This window comes from Rhinatrema bivittatum, chromosome 17 (assembly GCF_901001135.1).
Source record: "Rhinatrema bivittatum chromosome 17, aRhiBiv1.1, whole genome shotgun sequence".
NCBI lineage: Eukaryota > Metazoa > Chordata > Amphibia > Gymnophiona > Rhinatrematidae > Rhinatrema > Rhinatrema bivittatum.
The window spans coordinates 36,887,244-36,908,690 of record NC_042631.1 but is presented as its reverse complement, the minus strand read 5'-3'; the positions used below and the strand labels follow the sequence as shown (position 1 = coordinate 36,908,690).

The following is a 21,447-nucleotide window of genomic DNA, read 5'->3' as shown; positions in this document are numbered from 1 at the left end:
AGGAGAGTGACAGGAATGTGGGGGGATTAAGAGGTAGAGGGCCAGAAGAGAGAGCAAGAGTTAGGGTGAAAGGGGAGAGCAAGAGTGTAGGGGAAAGAGAGAACAAAAGAGCAAGATAGGGGAGGGAAAAGGCAATATTGAGGAGGAGAAAGAGTTGAATTTGGGGAAAATGAGAGTAGGGGAGAGGAGAGAGAAAAGATGGGGGGGGGGAGGAGGAAGAGAAAGGGGTAAGAATGAGAACAAAGGATAGCTGAGAAGGAGTGGACACAGGGTTGGGAGGAGTCCAGGGTAATAATGTAGAAGGAAGGCAGTAGAGAATGGAAGAGAGAGTACAGGAGAAAAATGAGGAAGAACTATGAAAGTGGAGCAGGTAGGAAGATTTCAAAGAAGGAAAAAAGCAGAAGGTGAGTGAAAAGAGAAAGTATTAAAGACTCTTCTACTGATGGAAAGCGAAAGAATATATAATCAAGCCAGAGCCACCAAAGGTTGGAAATTATTTTATTAGCTGCTAGAGAATATAAATTAAGAATACATTTGTTCCTGGAGGAGGAGATTAGAGATGGGAGAGAGGGAGGCAGGTGTGGAGGAAGAGAGAAAGTCTGTACATCCCCCCCCCTCCAAGTATGAAGAAAACATCAGCAGAACACAAAAATGAAATATTTTTATTGCTTATTTTCATATTGCCAATGGCACAGATGTAGAGAAAGGGGTGGGGAAGAGGGGCTATCTCCTTGTTTTTACTTTTATAATTATTTTCTTTTTATAGTTATATTTTTATTAAGCATTTCTCAAACATGCACTAGCAAGATATTCATAAACAATACAAATCCATGGACAGTGATCAAAGCAACTCATGGTTGTCTTCTTCAGTGCAGTAGTAGTAAAGACCTTCATCTTACATTCTGAATACCGCAAAAAGCATCATAAAATCACCATACACATGAAATGGTACATGGATCACTAAATAAGAGTTAATTTTAACCCAGCACTTTCCTCCAGCTCAGTTGGAACCAGGGCTGGGATCTGGTAGCCTTGAATCATAACCATCCGGACCTGGAGATTTTTCCCATCTTTTATAACCTCCCCAGCGTACCTGTTCTAATCACTGCAGGGACAGTGCTTCAGCTGGGGACCATGAACCAGGGCTCCTTCTGGAACCCTACAATCAGGGGCCCTGAATTTGGCCATGAGGTGTCACCCTTCAACAATGACCATGACTTCCTCCCCTTCTTCCAAGTGGCTGTCTGTCTCCGCAATACCTCCAGCCCTAGCCAACCCTGGGAGTGGAAGACTGGACTCGAGGATCGAATCAGGGCCCATCTGTATGGCAATGCGTAGAGACTCATCATGAAGATATTTTTGTATCCAACCACAAAAAGAACAAATGTAGGTATGAACCAAGAAAATATGATTATGAGAGAGAATGGAAAAACATGGGTTCAAAGAATATAGCATGCTATGAGTCTGTTAACTTTCATTTGTTTTTGATTTATCAGCATTGAGCTTATTAGAGAATTTAAGCAGAAATGAAGTAAACTAAACTGTAAGAATGCTTGCTTGGCTGAAAGATACCTTGTAGATCTGGCATGACCTCCCCGGAGGAGGAGGTCGTGTTCCTGCTGGGAGTATCCATTTTGTCCCAGCAGCAGCAGAGCAGTTGTGATGCCGGCATGCTTTTTATTGCTCACAGTGGCAGTAGGCCATGCACCCCCAATGTGGGCATCTAGAAATTATAGTCCTACTTTTAGTAGATGAATTGGAACTACAAATCCACAAATGCAACGGGTCAAAACCCAACGGGGGTGAGCCGGTCAGGGTTCACTTGAGTCAGGTGGCAACCAAAGCAGCAGCAAGATGAGCGACCCCACAGTTCCTTTGGGCTAAAAGCTTACAGTCCAGGCAGGCAGGCAGATGCTTTTGCCCGGCTGAATGAGTGGCCTTGAATTGGGAGCATGCCCTTGGCCCTTTAACCTTTCTTCTTTCAGGGTCGCTGTGCCGATCTGCCCAATGACAAGAGGGACCCAGGCCAGAGTAAAAACAAAACAAAACGTGGAGCCTTCATCCTGTTTCTCTGCATTTCTGAGGGAATTGCATGGACTGCTTCCATCTGGAGGGCTGAGCAGGCTTCAAAGACCACGGATCCTGCTCTGTCTCAGCTCTGAAAACAAAAACATGCAGGGGAAAAACAGAGAGAGAGAGAGAGATCCCTGGAGACTCTTACTCCAGTCATTGAGAAAGTAAAAACAAGCCCTGCAGCAGTTGCTGCTTTTTTTTTTTTTTTTTAACTAAAGCTCTTTTTTTGTAAATAATAAAAGAAAGAATGTAGCTGTGTTATTGATGGCTCCATTTGACACCTGCAGCCCGAGGAAGGTCTCTCACTCCCCAGCCTCACAGTATAGAGGGAGCCTGTGAGGGGGATGGGAGACTTGGCAGAAACCAGGATTCACATCTACAGCAGTCATACTCCCAGCTTCTGAGAATCCACACCCCAGTGCACTAGTGCCAGGATGCATGCTCCCAGCTGTTGAGCACTGCAAGTTCCACACACCAGTGCACTAGTGCCAAGACACACATGCCCATCTGCTAAGCATGGCTGGCTTTGCGCACCAGTGCCAGGAGGCATGCTCTGGTCTATTAAGCACTGCAGGATCCATGCACTAGTGCATCGGTGCCAGGATGCATGCTCTGATCTATTAAGCACTGCAGGATCCACGCACAGGTGCCAGGATGCTCACTTCCAGCCTCTAAGCATTTGTGCCAAGATTTACATTTGCAGTGCTCATCTTTGATTTCCATGTGTAGTTTCACACACACACACACACACACACACACGCACGCATTCTTGTTAGAGCTAGTGCTGATGGTGAGAATGGCAAAGACCACCTACACGAACATAGAAGTACACACTTGGGCATGCATGCATCTAGGCACACACACCCTGTGCAACTTCAGCACTGGAAAACTGAAAGCCACAGTGGAGCCCAGAATACATTTTGTATTTTCAAATAAAAAAACATCTCCCGTGCGAGTTTGTACAGCTTGACAGCAATCTGGAAAGAGAAGAGTTTGAAAGTTGTAGCCCTTGCCCCTGGGGAACTGCTTCTATCTCCTTCTGGTGAGCAAAATTCAGTCTGTGCGTCAGGAAGCAATTGTGCATAAAAGCCTGAGCAGTGATTCAGATGGGGGTGCATGGGTATAACAGAGCTGTCTGCACTGGAGCCCACAGGTATGCAGATTAGGAATAGGCTGCTCCGGCCTGACACCAGCTCAGAGGAATCGTCAGGAAGGGAACTGAAATCCAACAGCAACACAAATCTGGCCTTCCAATTTAGCAGACTTAACCTAATTAGATGTGCTGGTTTGGATAGAAAAATGGATCAAATAACTGATTTTGGGAGGTCAGGGAAGACTTGTTACTGGAGTATTCATTGCACTTCCCCCTTCTCTTCCATCAGCGACATGCGGGTGCTTCTTAAAACACTCACAGACCCACGCAGTAAGGTGTGCCCAGCCTAGAGCATGGGTTTACTCTCAGTTGGGCATGCGTTTCGGCCGCGCAATAATAGCATCCGATGCAACAAGGAGATTAGTGCGTCTAAAACGTGCGCCCTAACCAAAACATATCGGATAGCGCCCATTGCATTTAAATTGCATGCAAACAAAGACATTAGCCATTACCACCTGATGCAGGACAGCGTGCCCAATACACATTTTTTTTTACGTGGAAAGATTAACTCCAGCTCTGGAGGTGGAGGAAAGTTTGGGCTCATGAGAAACAAAAGATTTAGTCCTCTGTGTTGTGATAATGTTCCCCTGTAGGGTAGGGTTGTTTAGAGAAATTAGTAGAAGATTTAGTTATTTGGGGTTAGAAAAAAAAAAATATAGGGATTAGTGGCACAGAGCATGATGATTAGCTAAAAGTGACCTTAAAGATACCGTGGCTGATTTCTTTAATTTTGGTAAACAGGCATTGCAGATTTCTGTAATTTCAAGTTAACGATGTAGTTTTGCTAGGAACGCACAATTTAGACATCCTTGTGCCTGATGCAATATACCTTTGAGTGCCAGAAACCCATTTCTCCCAAGCGCACCCTTTTTGCATCAGGTGAACAGTGGATGTAGATGCGTACGTGTTAGGAAAACGGGCGCTCAATAATGAGTGCCTGTTTTTTGGGCGCATCTTATTGCATCAGCTTGTCGCAGACTGATATTCAAAGGAAGCTGAGTGCCTGGCCTAAATGCCAAAAGTTAGGTGAATTTTCAGCCTAATTTGGGCATCAAAATGTGGGCTTGCTCTTTGTTTGCCTATATTTAAGTATGTAGTATTTGTTCGCCTATATTTAAGTATGTAGTACTAAAAGTCAGGACTGAGTTCCTAACTTCCCTCGTTCTGTCCCTGCCCTTGGCCGCAGCTGCTATTTAGGATTCTATGATTCAGGCAGAGAAGAAGGTAGGAACCTAAATTTACGCACTTAGAAGGGGGACATTTAAATTTATGCAGATCTTGCAAATATGTGTAAAAAGGAGGCGCAAGGGCCATGCTTTTTCTGTCCTCCATGCAAGTCGCACTGCACAAACCATCCAGGTTTCAAACACAAAACCAAGTCAATCCTTAAACTCCATAAAACATTTGGAAGATAATTTTCAAAGCCTTTTATGTGGGTAAAAAGCCTTTCACCTGTATAAATCAGCTGCCTGATTGCTCTTCTTCAATGTGGCTACATAACTGAGCATCATTCCAAAACCCATGGACTTGTAGCCATGCATTGGTTTCCATAAAGAAAATGCCCATGCAAAGAGTAGGCGCCAGTGTCCTTCATATCTGCAGGAAGTTTCAGAATGAAAGCCTGCATTTCACTTTTGCTTTGAAAATTGGTGCAAAGTCCATGGGTAAAATAGATGCGAGGTCTTTGTCCCAATGCAGATAGTTGGAAAACTGCCCCCTTACTGAAAATTAAAACTGGGAAATATAGATCTTCCTGTAGGATCAAATGGAGACAAGAAAAAACTGTAACAAAGTCTCTGAACTGTTAATGATGAATTAAGGCCTTCTTTGACTACTTTGCTGAAACAGCTCAAAAGACTTTCTGCAGGGTCTTAAAGAGACAGCAGTTGCTGCAGATGTAGATAAGAACAGTTGTCTAAAATGGAGGATTCTGACACAGTGATGCCAAATAGGCCAGAATATGTATTCTTATCTGGTACCTTAAAAGTATCTGGTTTCCAGTCTTAGATTTGACCAATTATAGCAAAATTACAATTTGTGTGAAGAGAAACACGAGAACCAGCAAATGAATTTTTTTGGTACACCCACTAGGTGGCAACATAACACACAAATGGAGTGTATAACCTGGTTTTTCTAGGCAGATGGAAGGCCCAACATTTTAATTTCAATGGTTCAGAACCTATTGGTTTTAGTTCTTCAGTAGGAAACATGTCATCTTATAACTTTTGCTGTACCATGAAAGGTAGAAATTGTAGTAGTTTATAAAATTCAATTTGCAGCAGTTAAATCATCAGAGCAATCATCAATAATATTCTTTCCTCTTTCCTTGCTCCTCTGCTTTAGAGGGCAGACTGTCCATACTGACTCATTTTCAATGTGGAACAGCATACATTCATCAAATGCAAGTTGCATCCTCTCTCAAATCTTTTAAGGTACCAGAATACCATTATTTATGGTCTTCACACATCAGCAACACTGAGAATTAAGCAAGTCAATACATTTCATCCTCCCAAGCAAAAGACACACGCTGGCACTCTACCCACTCAGTCCTAAGGTCTCCTGCTTTTTCCCACAGGAGTACAGTTCTGGATGGAGTTGGAATAATTTCTGAAATATGAAGTTGACTCACAGTTCCAGCACCAGGCTGGTTTAATATCCTAATAATTTCAATCCACATTGCAGCCTCTGATGTTCCTTCCACTGCTGTCTTACTGTGGCAGGAGAAATTCCACAATCACATTCATGTCTTTCATGGCTCAGACTCTTCTATTGGCCACTGACTAGTGGAGAACTGTTTACATTCTTTTTCCCCTGCAGCTCACAGAAGCGAACTCTCCTTTACATCCTCTCTCTTGTTGCTTCTGGAAAGAATTAGAAACTTCCCAAATGGGTTTCTCTGTACTTGCTGCTGGGTAGTCTCATTCTGGGAAAACCTGAGGGATATAGTAGAATATATTAAAGAAAGGCCAATCCCAAATCTGTTCAAAAATCTTTTTATGTCTACCACAGACCTCATACCCGATAACAATAGTTAGCACCTGCGCAATGATTTCAGGGATGGTGCAGCAGTTTTCAGTATAATCATGGGTCTACATATGTTTTTTTATATTAATAGATTGTGTTATTTGTGCTCCCAAGTGATAATGTCCCAATGAAATACAGTATCACAAACAGCTTTTCAGTACACAGTCTATGGTAACAGATAATCTAGCCTGTTGAATTGATGGAACATCAAGAAGATGTCTTTGAGAAGACCTCAAAAGAAGTGAGGAGTAAAGAGCACACACATATAAAACAAATTAGAAAGGAGGAATGTGTGACACTAACGTAGATTGTTCTGCTATATAGACTAATTTGTATATTTATTTGAGGTGATCAAGAAAACTATAATTTACAAATTCAAAATAATACAGTCTACGTTTGTGCCACACAGTCCTCTTTGAGAAGACCTCAATATACATGTTGGCTGAAAGAGTCTCAGTAACATATTCACCCATGGAGCAGAATTGATACTGATCAATTTGTGCAACATCATGTAAATCTTATACTGAATTCTAAAGGCAAACAGTTAGCCAATGAAGATCTGATAGTACAGGAGTAATATATTCAAAATGCCTAGTGCCAGAAATCAGTCATGCCATAGAGTTTTATAACAACTGAAGAGGTTTCAATGGCGCATTCAGGAGACCAATATAAATAGCATTGAAATAGTCCAGGGGTGGCCAACTCCAGTCCTCAAAAGCCATAAATAGGCCAGTTTTTCAGGATATCCACAATGAATATGCATGAGATATATTTGCATACAATGAAGGCAGTGTATGCAAATCTATATCATGCATATTCATTGTGGATATCCTGAAAACCTGGCCTGTTTGTGCCTCTCGAGGACAGGAGTTGGCCACCTCTGCAATAGTCCAGTAGAGGTAAGATTGAGGCTTAGACAATAAGGTATTATATACTAGAATATGCCATTACCTAGTTTTATGTGGGTGGATTTGAGATTGAGTGGCTCCAAGACTTGGAAAGAGGTCTTGAACCTTTCCTTTACATCTTAAGAAAGACCCCAAATTTAAGGAACATCTATTCAAAAAATAGAAATTTAAAGGGGGCTATGGTCCCTTCACTATGCTTCTCCCACTGGAGGATATATTGTCAGAATAATGAGTGGACCAAACCATTTACTATTTTATTTGTTTAAAAAAATGTGTTGTCCACACTATCTTCCATCGAGGCAAACTGCAAAATAAAACATTCATAAAATAAAACAGAACATACTTATCTCCTCTTCTGGACACAATGGGGTAGTCAAGGATATTGGTCAGAGAAGTCTGAGAATATTCTAGTCCAAGGCTTCCCAAACTTTTAGCCAATGTGACTCCATTTTAGCCCTTGAAAATTCACATGATGCCAGAAAATGACAAATCAAATTAGTAGGGGTGTGGTTTCCCCTCCAATCAATCCTTCTCACCCACCCCACATTCCAGCTGATTCCTTTCTCAACTTCCAACCCTTCCAGAGGCCCTCCTCTTTTAACTTTTGTTACTCTCATCTACCCAACCCGTTCCTTCTCTCACTCCCTCAATCCCTTTTTGCATCCTCCACTTGATCTTTTCTCACTCCAAGTCCCTCTTATACCCCAAAATGATCCTCAGTTATCCCCTCCTCACCCTATCCCCCATTTCCTCTTTATTCACACCTTTCTCTCACCTCCCAGCCTTCCCTCCAACCATCTCTATAAGTTAGATTAATATTTTGTTAATTTTTTCATATCACTTCTCTGCTCCAAGTTGTACTTATCCCTGTTTTATTGTAACTGTAACTGTTTTTTGGTTCAGCACATGTTATTTACTTTGTTCTCTATACCTTTCATCACTCCCTTTTTATTGTAAACCGGCATGATGTGACACGAATGCCGGTATAGAAAAAACTAAAATAAATAAAATAAATAATAAATATGCCTCCCGCAGATTTCCTCTCACTTCCAGCTTCTCTTATATCCTCCAGTTGATCTTCTGTCATTTTTCCCTTCTCACCTTCCACAACCAATCCTTCTCTACCTTATTCAACCCTCTATAACCCTTCCTGCCTCTCATGCCTCTGTTCAAATAGCCGCTCCTTCAACCATCCCACTAGAGGCAACATTTTTCTCTTGGATAACTTCAGTGATTGGTGATGAAAGAGAAACATTGGCAATCTCCACTGGCCCATGCATACTCAACCCTCCCTTCATGGCTGATCCCAGGTCAGCCATGAAGTAATTTGTAATATGTAATTTGTTTTATGTTCAGTCTAATTTTGCAGTTCGCCCTAGTTGCTTGCCCCCTTTATCTACCTACCCAATTTTGTTCAATTTTATGTGCATTGTTTATTGTTCTCTGTAAAGCTCGTTTAGCTGCATTTTTTGTTCAATGTGAACCGATGAGATGTTACCAACGTTCATCGGTATATAAAAGCCTTTAAATAAATAAATAAATAAAAGTGGAAGTCAGCGTGGGGCAGGTGAGCTAGTGCAAGCTCATATGCCCTGCAGCAGCCCTGATCTCTTGTTCTGCAGAGCTTCCTGTTACCACAGAAACTCATGCAAGGGCAATACCACTGCAGGGCCTGTCAGTGCATGCTGGCTCACAGGCCCCCAATCTGACTTCCACTACTAATGCTGCTGCTGCTACTGGTGCCTGAAGACCACTGCCATTTAAGGCATTTCTGACCCCATTTGAAAACTTTGCGACCCCATTTGGGTTCCCAAGTCACAGTTTGGGAAGCCCTGTTCTAGTCATTGGGAATTTGGAGAATGCAAGCCTTCTGTTTCCAGAGTCCAGTAATGGGTATAGAGGACTACACAGTCCCAGAAATACTCCAGAATACGGCCACAGCACACTCCCAACTTCAATCCGTTAGAGACTTAGGCGTCCTCATAGACCAACACTTAAACTTCAAACCCTACATCAAATCTCTCCTAAAGGGAGGTTTCTATAAACTAAATGTCCTTAAAAAGCCCAAACCCCTCCTCCACACTCAAGACTTCCTACTGTAGTACAGACCACCATGCTCACGAAACTAGACTACTGTAATGCACTCCTACTGGGCCTTCCCGCCTCCACCATCAAACCCCTCCAGATTCTACAAAACTCCATGGCCAGAATCATAACCAATACTCGCAAAAGGGACCACATCACCCCTATCTTAAAGGACCTGCATTGGCTACCTATTTCCTTCCACTCACAATACAAAACTCTTACCATCCTTCATAGCTCATTATACAAACACAGTCACATCTGGCTTGATGAAATGCCACGCTTTCGCTCCACTGACCGCCCCACACGAACTGCCTCGCAGGCACCCTCCACACCCCATCCCTCAAATCTGCACATCTGTCCCTCACCAGGGAAAGGGCCTTCTCCAACACTGGTACCTCCCTCTGGAATTCCCTCCCCACTTTCCTCCGTCTAGAGCCATCCCTACACAACTTCAAGAAAGGAGTCAAGACATGGCTCTTTAAGAAGGCCTACCCTGATGAGAACCAAACATAGACTGTCCCCTAACAGCACGTCCATGATCTGCTCCCCTTGAACCATTTCTTTCTTGCCTCTTCCCCCTGTTTTCACCCTTAGCTCCATCCCCAGCCCTTCAAACCCTTATCCTCCTTTAACTTTTCCACCTACTTATCCTGATGATAGCAGACATTACTGATATCAGATGTCCATAGATGTATATAGCGATACATAAGATGTATATAGTTCCTTTCTGTATTGTATACAGTCTGTACACAGTTCCTATTTGTACTCAGTTATATTATTGCCTCTCCATCTCCTTTCCTTTTATTTCCATCTATATTTACTTTCTCCCTTCCCCTCTCCCTTTTCTTGCCTGTCCAATCTCCCTTCCCCTCGTTAATTGTAATTTCCTCCTTTCAGTTCATTGTAAACCGGCATGAAGTGTTTTTACGAATGTCGGTAAAGAAAAGTTCATAAATAAATAAATAAAATAAATACACAGTAAAGACCCTGTGGTGGTTCCTCTGATGCTTCACTGAAGTAGCTGTTCCTGAGGGATCCAACCATATAGTGGAAAATATCCCTGTTCTAAGGACCTCTCGCTCTTATGGGGTGCAAAGACCCTGATCTGAGTTTCTATGTGTGAACAAAAATCTAGGTAGTAGGAGTGAGATGCGAGTGGCAAGTATCAGTTCCGGATCCTCAGCACTGTGTAAAAGAGAAAGGAAAGAACTGCCCATCTGATGCTCTGATCCAAGAGTCCAGAGGAGGAAGGTGAAAAAGGGAGAAAGATTCAAGCATTTTGAAAATCAGATACTAAAAAGGTCTTTAGGGAGTCAGGTAGTCCATAACCAGTCCAAGGAAGCCTAAGATCCAAAGAAGAGAAGTGAGGATGTCCCATAAGAGGATGCTTGAAAGAATCAGAAGCCCCGTTTTGCTAGTGACTGTAATGTAATGACCTACTTACTGTTCATAAGGGAATGGTCAACCTCCCCAGATCTTTACCAACTGAGCACTGCCAACTGAGAATGGATCTTTACCAACTGAGAATGGAACAGCTCCCCTATGAGGAAAGACTAAAGAGGTTAGGACTTTTCAGCTTGGAGAAGAGACGGCTGAGGGGGGATATGATAGAGGTGTTTAAAATCATGAGAGGTCTAGAACGGGTAGATGTGAATCGGTTATTTACTCTTTCAGATAATAGAGAGACTAGGGGGCACTCCATGAAGTTAACAAGTGGCACATTTAAAACTAATCGGAGAAAGTTCTTTTTTACTCAACGCACAATTAAACTCTGGAATTTGTTGCCAGAGGATGTGGTTAGTGCAGTTAGTATAGCTGTGTTTAAAAAAGGATTGGATAAGTTCTTGGAGGAGAAGTCCATTACCTGCTATTAATTAAGTTGACTAAGAAAATAGCCACTGCTATTACTAGCAACGGTAACATGGAATAGACTTAGTTTTTTGGGTACTTGCCAGGTTCTTATGGCCTGGATTAGCCACTGTTGGAAACAGGATGCTGGGCTTGATGGACCCTTGGTCTGACCCAGTATGGCATGTTCTTATTCTCCTCCTTGAATGTCATCCCCCTGTGAAATAAAAAGTATTATCTCTGGCTTGAGGGTAACAACAGGTCCCTTAGAGTCTTGTCTTTCCTCCCTGTTCAAGGAGCTCTGGGAGACATTGTCAACTACTTAGTGTCTACAGGTGTCTTCTCAAAATATCTCAAAACCGTTGTTTATTCTTAAGGAAAACACAGCTGCAATAGTTAACTTTGAGACTTTATTAGGGAAAGACAGAGACAAAGGGAATAGGGAGAGGAAACAGAACAAAGCACAAGGACATAGTTTGTTCTGGGGGGCAACAGGTCCATACAACTGTACAATTACCCATCCACCCCAAAGTTCCAGTACTGTGTGTAAGCCTTTTACATCTTCATACTGACCAATCAGAACCTACTCAGTGTGTTGATTCTAGATAAGTGCAGTACATTTCATTTGAGAATGTATTAGACCAATCAGCTAATGGGTCTGGGGTGTTGGCTGGTTGCATTCCAGCACGTAGCCAGAGTCCTTTGCATTCTGTGTCTAACACTGGTATACAGGAATACAGCACTAAGAAGTGTCAGAAAAACAGTGCATACCTACACCATGCTTATTAAGCCATTGCTCAAAAAACTGACACTGGACCCACTTCAGCTCAATAACTACAGATTCATGTCCAACCTTACTTTGATCAAAAATGTGATCCTTGCCCAGCTGGTGGTAAGAGCTTCCTGAAACCTTTCCAATCTAGATTTAAACCCAACTGCAGCACAGAAGCTACTTTGTTAATATTCCTCGATGACCTGTGGTGAGTTCTTGATAAGATCAGTACAGTCGCAATCCCTATTTGATTTCATAGCAGCTTTCTATACTCTTGACCACAGAATCCTGTTTGATAGTCTAATTGACTCACGAATAGGTACACGTACCTACAGCTGCTATTAGTTCTTTCTGCTAAAGTAGGAGCAGTTTCTGAGATTGGGAGACAACTCATCTATCCGCTAGAGGTTACATTGTGATGCCCCCCAGGGCTCAATGTTGATCCCATTTTCTGTCCACCATCACCTTGTCTTGCTTCAATTTCACCTACTATGTGTACACAGATGATATCCAGTTGGTGATTCTACTAAGCCCAAATCAACAGGAAGAAGCTGCACAAGCAAACATTTGTCTGTCCAGAATAGGCTTAGGCTGAACCTTCATAAGACTAAAATTTTCTGGGTCACTGCACACACACTGTCCTTCTAATCAAGCTCCAAAGTGAAGAATCATGGTCTCGTATTCGAGTCCTCTTTAATGCTGAAATACCAAATTTCATCTGTAACCAAAATAACCTTCTGGCAGCTGCAATACATTCACCAACTATGGCTCTACCAATATAGTTAGTTTATGCATACATGTATTCCTTGTCTAGACTACTGTACCTTTCTATACATCACCCTACCACAAAAATGCATCTCAGAATTCCAGTTTGTGCAGAACTCAGCTGCTTGACTTGTTGCTAATTGCAGCCTCAGAGACCATACCACACCTATACTGGCCGACCTACACTGGCTCCCAGTCTGTTGTAGATTCAGGTTTAACATGCTCCTCATCACCTTCAAAGTGCTGAATAGCTAAGGATCACAGTATCTCTCATTTCGCCTGTCAAGATATTCTACTACAGAGCCCTGCAGTCCTTGCATGAGTACAAACTGCGGATCCCATCATTTAAGGAAATAATGCTAACTTGCACCAGAAAAATAATTCTCTCCAGTGTTGTGTCCCATCACTGGAATCTATTTCTTCGTGACTTGTGACTAGCACCTGACCTCATGAGCTTCAGGAAACACTTGAAGACCTGTACCTTCAATTGACTCTAGCTGGACATATCACTGTGTATCCTTTATGTTTTTTACAACACTGCATATAAAAGTGATAAGTAGTTCTAGCAGCAACATGCATCTACCCTTTGTTACTAATGAAAATGTGTAATGGGACACAGGACTTGTGATGCCCCATGGGCTGGCTATTACTCTTCTCTACTATATCTTTGATACCATCTTGCCCTTGATTCTTTGTTGGTTGGGATTTAAAAAAAAAAATTTACTTACAGCATAAGTAGAAACGTGGTATCACTGCACCTCAGATGGTACCGCGGTGTGTACAAACTAAAACAGTAGCTCAATAGAACCATAGTAGTTAGCATCATTGTTATAGTAACAACAAACAATCATAAGCTCAACAAAACAAATATACATCAAATGATTCTTTGTGGGTTGTTACATTTTTCCTTATACTAACTACTCTCTTTATTTATCTCAATTATTGCAACATGTTCTGGGTTTGTTACTGTGTTCCATCATCATCTTGTGTTTGGGTTGTTACCATATTTCCACTTGCCTTACTCACTCCCTATATTTATTACAACTATTGCAACCTACTGTGTGTTTATTATTGTAGTAAAGAAAAAACACATGAACACCACCAACTATTTTTATAAACAATATTAAATTCAAAATTTAATTAAAATATTTTAAACCATTTGAAAAAATATACTGAGGTTTCTAAAAAAATGGGTGAAAAACGTCATATTCTATACCTTATATTACTATAACAGCACTTTACCAAAATTGTAATCATTACTGGCATAATTAAACACTCAAGTAATCAAAAAAATTGTCTAAAACAGAGCAGATGTGAAAAAGAGTCCCCATGTTGAAATACTATGTGTGGCAGCATATATGTGCATATGTGACTATGTGTAGATCTACGATAGTATTTTGTAACCTGTGCGTATCATAAAATAAATGTATTTTTACCCCAAAACATGTGCACATATGTATTCTTACACACGAATGCATGCAATGCATTCAAAACATGTACTTTTCCTACTTATTTAAAAAATATATGCAGATATATTTTATTCATAAAAATAAAGTAGGACTTACATATGTAAAACCAGATTTATGTGCTAAGTCGGCATATTTTAAAACCTGCATGGGGAACTGAAATTAACCAGTTTACCAGTTACTCTACCAGTTCACCTTCTCCAGATCGAGACCCTCCTAGTTTTTCAGCCCACCCCATTTCACCCAGACCTCCCACCCAGCCAATAATACACAATAAATAAGTCTAATATCAGTTGCCACCAGATAATAAGCAGGTGTAAAATTACACAAGTTGCTAAATATATGTGCATGTCTGTTAATACAGCAACTTACGCATGTAACTTTTGGCCATGCTCAGTAATGCCCCTAGACTTTCCTTTTATTATACACGCATATGTGTGCGCGAATCGTAGGGATGGTAACTTTGAAACAGGTGCATGGGCGTACATGTGTGCACGTTTGCCAGCTCGCACCCATGGATGTGGCTAATTTATAACATACATGCATATATGCACGCATGTTATAAAACAGGCTGAGTGCCCGCACATGTGCACACAATTTTAAGTGGGCGTGCATATGTGCGCAGAAATCCTGCTTCCACCGTGTAAGTGGGGGGATTTTAAAAGAGGCATGTGTCCACGCCATTGCCAGCTTCACCAGTTCATTCCCAGTTCTCCCAGGAAAGGGCTAGATCTTCCAAACTCCCCTAGTTTAATAGCCTCCCTTATCTCCAGTTAGCACCAGCCCTTAAAACCCCGCTGACATAGCAGCAGTAAAGCTACGCACCAGGGGACCCTAATGCGCTCCTGTGTGCACAAGTATTTACGTACACATCTCTTGGTCTTCGCCGACACACCCGTGTCCAGCCCAGAGCACGCCCATTCCCTGCCACTTTTAAAAATCTTTTAAACTTCAACATTTATAAAATACGGATTACATGAGTACAGGCTTTTTATGCATGTATATGCTCAGTTTTACATGCGGAACTCTTTCAAAATTCACCCCATATGATTAGGAGATATTTTTCAAAGGTGTTATGCAGGTAAATGTATTATACTATCGTAACAATTTTCAAAAGCCGTTTACTCGAGTAAAGTGCACTTACACGAGTAAATCCTAATCAATGGTATATATTGTAGCAATTTTCATAAGCCCACTTGAGTTAAGTTCATTTACACATGTGAAACCCAATTTTAAGCTTGTAAATGATTTTTAAAATCAGGCCCTTAATGAGTAATGCCTCAGTGTCACTCAAGTATTAACAAAACTAAGAGGCTAACTTTAAAAGGTATGCACATGTGCCCATATACTTATTTTATAACCTGCATGTATATGATGGGCCAGATTTTCAAAGGGGTACGTGCGTAAGATATGTGCGTACCCCCCCCCCCGAAAACCTGGCCCAAACACCCCCTACGTGCGCCGAGCCTATGTTGCATAGGCTTTCGACGTGCCAAAGCCCCAGGACAGCGTGTCGGGGGCGTGACGCAGCCGGCGCAACATCCGGAGGCGGTGCTGCAGGTGTGGTTTCGGCCAGGGGGCTTTCCGGGGGCGTGGCCGCGGCCTCTGGACCAGCCCCCGGACCGGAACATGGTGCACGGCAGCCGGCCCGGCGCGCAAAGTTACGCCTGCCTCAAGCAGGCGTAACTTGTTCAACAAAGGTAGGGGGGGTGTAGATAGGGCCGGGGGGGGGGGTGGGTTAGGTAGGAGAAGGGAGGGGAAGGTGGGGGGAGGCCGAAGGAAAGTTCCTTCCGAGGCTGCTCCGATTTCGGAACAGCCTCGGAGGGAACGGAGGCAGGCTGCGCAGCTCGGTGCGCGCAGGCTGCCGATTTTGGGCAGCCTTGCGCGTGCCGACCCCGGATTTTAATGGATACGTGCGGCTACGCACGTATGTATTGAAATCCCATGTACTCTTGTTCGCGCCTGGTGCGCGAACAAAAGTACGCGTTTGCGCAAATTTATAAAATCTACCCCGATATGTGCAGGTTATAAAATACGCATATGTATACCTCGGTATAAAAAAAAAAAAAAAGCTTTAAAATAAATAAATAAATATGTAAATAATGCACGCTGCACACGTTCTGAGTTATCTGGATAAGTAGTAGAACTTATCTGGATAAGTTTGAAAAGTGCTACTTGTCCTTCTAAGTAGCACTTTTCATACCTATATGCTTAAGTAAGATAGCCAGACAAGTCTGAAAAAGAGCTACTTAAATGGATAGGTCTTAAAACGCTACTTATCCATCTATCTGACAGCTTTGCCACTACTTAAATAGATAGGTTGGAACTTATCTGGATAAGTGTTGCCTCTTATCCGGAGAAGTCGGAACTTGTCTGTTTAAGTGGCGGCAAAGGCATTACTTAACTGGATAGGTCAAATTTAGCCAGATAAGTGTGTGCAAGTAATATACATGTGTATCTTTGCTTCAAAATTTAAAGGGATTTGCAGTAGATTTTATACATGTAATTTAGATGCAGTTGCTCCCTTGTAAGTTGGCTTTTACATATGTAAGTTGGGAAATTTTCTAACATGTACACAGCAATGAAATAACCAGTTTTATTAATCGGTCTACTAGTTTGTCTAGTCCATCTGCATGTCATGAAGACCTTCCTGACTCTTCACCCTGCAGTCCCATTTCACCCATTTTACTTCTAAAATAGCCAATTACACAAATGTTGGCCTCTCCCTGGATCACTCCTGACCCCCTTTACCTGCACAAATTGACTCATGTATCCTGATTTACACATGTATGTTGAGGTTTCTAAAATAGTGTATATTTGCTTATATGCTATTTTTTTACACGTGCAACTTTTGAAAATTCACCTTTAAATGGCCATGTATCACACAGTTCTATAAAATCTCTAGCTGGATGAACGAATGTCAATTTCACCCATTATTTTTAGAAATCTCAAATTTTTTTTGAAATGGTTTGAAATATTTTAATTGGTTTTTTTGAAGATTGTTTATAAATGTAATTGGTGGTGCTCTTGCTTTTTCTTTATTGTTATTTTTTGTACATACCATTTTGATATTTTTTTTGCCTTATTGTTTGTATACTTGTTGTTTCATTATTGTAGTTTCACCATGCATCATCTACTGTTTGTAATTATTGTAATCCACCCTGAATTTCAGGAAGTGCAGAATATAAATCCAATAAATGAATGAATGAATAAATGCTACAATTTTACAACTGCTTTGCTTCAAATATATTTTCACAGTAAATACTTTATTTTGGAATACCAAAACATTATATGTAGGTGTTATACTAATTAAACATACCAAAATTTGGGAAAATGAGTCAGGGACTTAGCCTTAGTATCAAGTGGTGCCTTCCCAGCAATGTGATATATGATGGCCCGCAAGTCCCTGAAGAGCCCAAGTGCAACAAGGGTTTCAGAAAGAATATCAGGAAAATAACAGAGAGCATATGCAGATACCTTCTCTTTTCTGGGAAACAGCAAAAGATGTACATTATAGAGAAATAATTTACTGTGCACTAAGGAGGAGATAAGAACTAAAAAGCTTGTGGAGGCTAGAACATCAGCCAGATAAGGATAAGTAACTAATGCACTGCCCTAATGGTGCCATGAAGGCAAACTTTATGGCTACATAAACTGCTATGAATACATTAATCCATCATAGCACCAGGTACTCGCTCCTCGAGGGCCTAACCCTTTCCAGCTACTGAGCTTCCTCATGACCCTATGTGAGTTTTGTCATGCAATTCTGGCTATGAACACAGCATACCCTGTCTACTCACTATCTATAATTTCTCTACAGCTCAGCAACCCAGTTCCTGAGGGACTTCAGCCCTGTCTGGCTTATCAACTCACTACTGCCACCTCTGGTGGTTCTACTAACCTGTCTAATAAAAGAACTATCTGTGTCTGTCTCCATACCCAAGCCTAGCCAGTGGTCCCTCTCATGATATCCTTCTGGGGGCACAGTCATCTGCCATCGGCCCAAGGATCCACCTCTCCAAGCACTCCACTGGTATCAGATTGCTAACTCCTCCCTTCTCGAGGAGTAGTGCATAACAGATTACTAACTCCTCCCTTCTCAGGAGCCGATGCATAACAGATTGCTAACTCCTCCCTCTACAGGAGCTAGTTCATAACAGATTGCTAAATCCTCCCTTCTGGAGGAATAGATCATAACAGATTGCTAACTCCTGCAATCCATTCCTAACATGAGTATCATTTTTGGAGGCTTTGAGGTAAATTTTAAGATCTGGGCGCACGTTTGCTGGCACACACACATGGACACAGGGATTTTATAATATAAGCGTGCGTGTTTTAAAATCAGCTATATGTGCATACATGTGTGCATGATTTTATATTGATGCATGCACATACGCAAATTCCGCCTTGCGCTCGTAAGTGGGGGGAATTTTAGTAGCTACGTGCATGACGCAATAGCCCTTTTTTCCTGTTTGCTCCCAATTTGCTCTAGTAAAGGAAAGGACTTCCTATCCACCTAGCTAACTTGCCTCCCTATTACCCACAACCCTTAAAATCCCACTAATTAGCATTTTTTTTTGTTACATGACTTAAATGCTGTCCATAGCAGAAGTAAAGTTACACAGTAGGGGACCCCAGTGTGCGCTTGTGTGTGTAACTACTTACTTGCTGATTTAATTTTACAGACTCGGTCTGCCCATGCCCTGTCCTTCTTTTTGTGTTTTCATGATTTGTGCGCATAGTGGGAGATATTCGTGTATCCACACAGGTTTTAAAATCCGTGTGGCACGCACCATATCAAGTTACGTGCATATCTTCCGGCTTCCTCGTGCATAGGGGCTTTAAAATCTACCAGATTGAGAGCAATGAGCACCCGTTTGGGAAAGAAAGAGTGTGAGAAAAAAATTATTGCTGCAGGACTCTAGGATGGTGACCATGAATACAGTATCTTAAACTCCCATTTTGAATACAACTGTGGCTGAAATGTTGCAAGCGGTCTTGCAGACATTAGAGTCACGTTTTGAGACAATAGATAAAATCTGTGAAAAATTAGAAGACATGACCAGTACCTTTGGATAGTTTAGTGAGTGAGTAGCGATCTGGAGCAGAGGATTTTGGAAGTCCAGGATCAGGTGTGCGGCAGGTTGCCGATATTACTGCCGTACAGGAGGCCACGTGCATGTATGAAACTCATCTATAGGACCTGGGCAATAGATCACACCTTATCAACCTTATATTTGTTGGCCTGCCTGAAAGCCTACTGGAGATAGAGCTCCCTGGATTCCTGAAGGACTGGTTACCTACCGAGTTAGGCCTTAATGGCCTGTCAGTGACTCTTTTCGTAATCGAACAGGCGCACCGATTTGGACGGAGGAAGTCGACAGATACCAAACCGCTAATTGTTAATGCCCGACTTCTCAATTATGCCATAAGAAAACCTACTGTAAAGTATTCCCTTCAAAATAATTGTACCTGTGTAGGAATATTTTGCAATTATGCAATTATGTGCATAAAGAAATGATCTTATGGGTGTTGCACTCTGGTAAACAGTTACATTTCAAGGAAAGGAAGATTCTTATTTTCCGGGACTACTCAGCTAAATTGTCGGCCATGCGCCACAAATTTGTTCTGGTCTATTCAGCACTTCATAAATTAAACATATGTAGCTCACTCATCAACCCAGCCAGAATGTGTGTGGAACATAATGGAGTAGTCAAGTGGTTTGGGACTGCTGCGTGGAAACACTGATGAGTCCTGACTGTCTCATAACCAAGCTTTGGCTCAGTAGGCCTCCAGCTTTTCTTTCCTACAATTTTTGCAGGTGAAAATGGTGCTCTCATAATGGAAAGTGTACGCACCTGGACTTTACTATTTTGCTGACTGAGAGTGGAGTGGTCGGCTAGGTGCCACATTCTAAATAACATGAATTTGTTATTGTTCAAGAGCTGCAGCTAATTATTTGAGGGGTCAGGCAGGGCATTTCAAGGCTCTATCTGTCTGGCTGTTTTCAGGGGCCATTGAATGTCAGGTGTCTACATCCACTGTTTGCCCGGATCGTCAGTTGGAGCTGAAAGCACCAATATTGTGCAGCTTTGAGTTATGGGACTATATGAGGGCAATTTGGACAGGGATCACGATAGCTTCTACTCTTATACCACATCCCTTCTAGTTACAACTTTGAGGTGTTTTTCTAACCACTATTATTCTAGTAATTCATATAAATCCGTTTTCTTTAAAAAATTTTAATTTTGAGTTTGAAGGGAGGGGCACTTTGTATTTGACGAAGTGGTTTCTGTCCTCAAAAGCTCATGCCTCAATAAATTGGTTGGGCTACAAGGTGCCACTCATCTCATGTTATCCTTAAACAAAGTGTGTTAGTGGGCCCTCTTTTTAAAGCCTGGACGTATGTTGCCTTGCAGTCCTGTGGCTTCATTTTTTCTCCCAATTAGAAGTAACCCTGACTTTCTCCCTGGAAGCCAGAACAACAGTTTTATAGCGTGGTCAAATAATGATCTCAGATTTCTCTCACAGTTGATCAATGAAGGCTCCGTGATACAATTTTATCTGGAACTGTAACAGAAGTTTGACTTGAGCCCCAAAGAATGTAAGGCTTATTTATAGACACCATGTTTTAACTTTGGGCAGAAACAGCTTGAAAACATGAGGAAATGTTACACCTTGGAGATTCAGAGCACTTGTTAATTTCTGCATTACTCTTGGCATTAAAGCAGGAACACCCAAATGACAGTTTTAAATGTTTATTAGACAAATGAGAGAATGACGTCAATTTACACATTAAAACCCTGGCAGAAAATATCTTCTTGAGAAAAGCAGTAGAAATTCTTATGACAAATTTTATTACACAAAATAGAGTCTTTAGGGGGCAATTTTGTAATAGCTCTCATAGATTTAAAATAATTTATTTACAGACTTTACACCACTTTTTAAAGGGAAAGTACATGTGCTATTTCCCTGTGAAATTTATCCCATCAAAACTACCTGCACATCTTATACTGTGGGTAAAAGTACTGGCATGCAGACCCTAGCTGGGTACTATTACCCTCATAATAGGCAGGCAGTTTTGTAAAAGGCATTGTTGTGGCTAAAGCACTATTTTATCTGCAAAAATGACTTTGAAAATTACCATCAATAGACAAAAATTGTGCAAACAGACAAATGTCTGAAATTCTCTCCCCTGTATGCAGTATTGCCCTTCATTTACAGGGCAGCAGTGGCCTGAGTAGGTCTGAGTGCCCTCAGTTTGCGTTAGGGTTCTCAACTAGGCCCTGCCCATGTTGTGAGGTCAGTGTTGTGCAGGTATGTTAGGGAGGTGTATTACTCCCCAGTGGGATG

General features: G+C 41.7%; 1 long non-coding RNA gene across 1 annotated transcript in view; it reads right to left on the bottom strand.

The window, feature by feature from the left end:
* Positions 1-516: 516 nt before the first annotated feature.
* Positions 517-21,447, bottom strand: part of LOC115079244 — a 37,546-nt gene continuing 16,615 nt past the window's right edge. The window contains exon 3 of the long non-coding RNA XR_003853233.1: positions 517-6,159. This is a non-coding gene — a long non-coding RNA (uncharacterized LOC115079244). The remainder of the gene's footprint in view (positions 6,160-21,447) is intronic.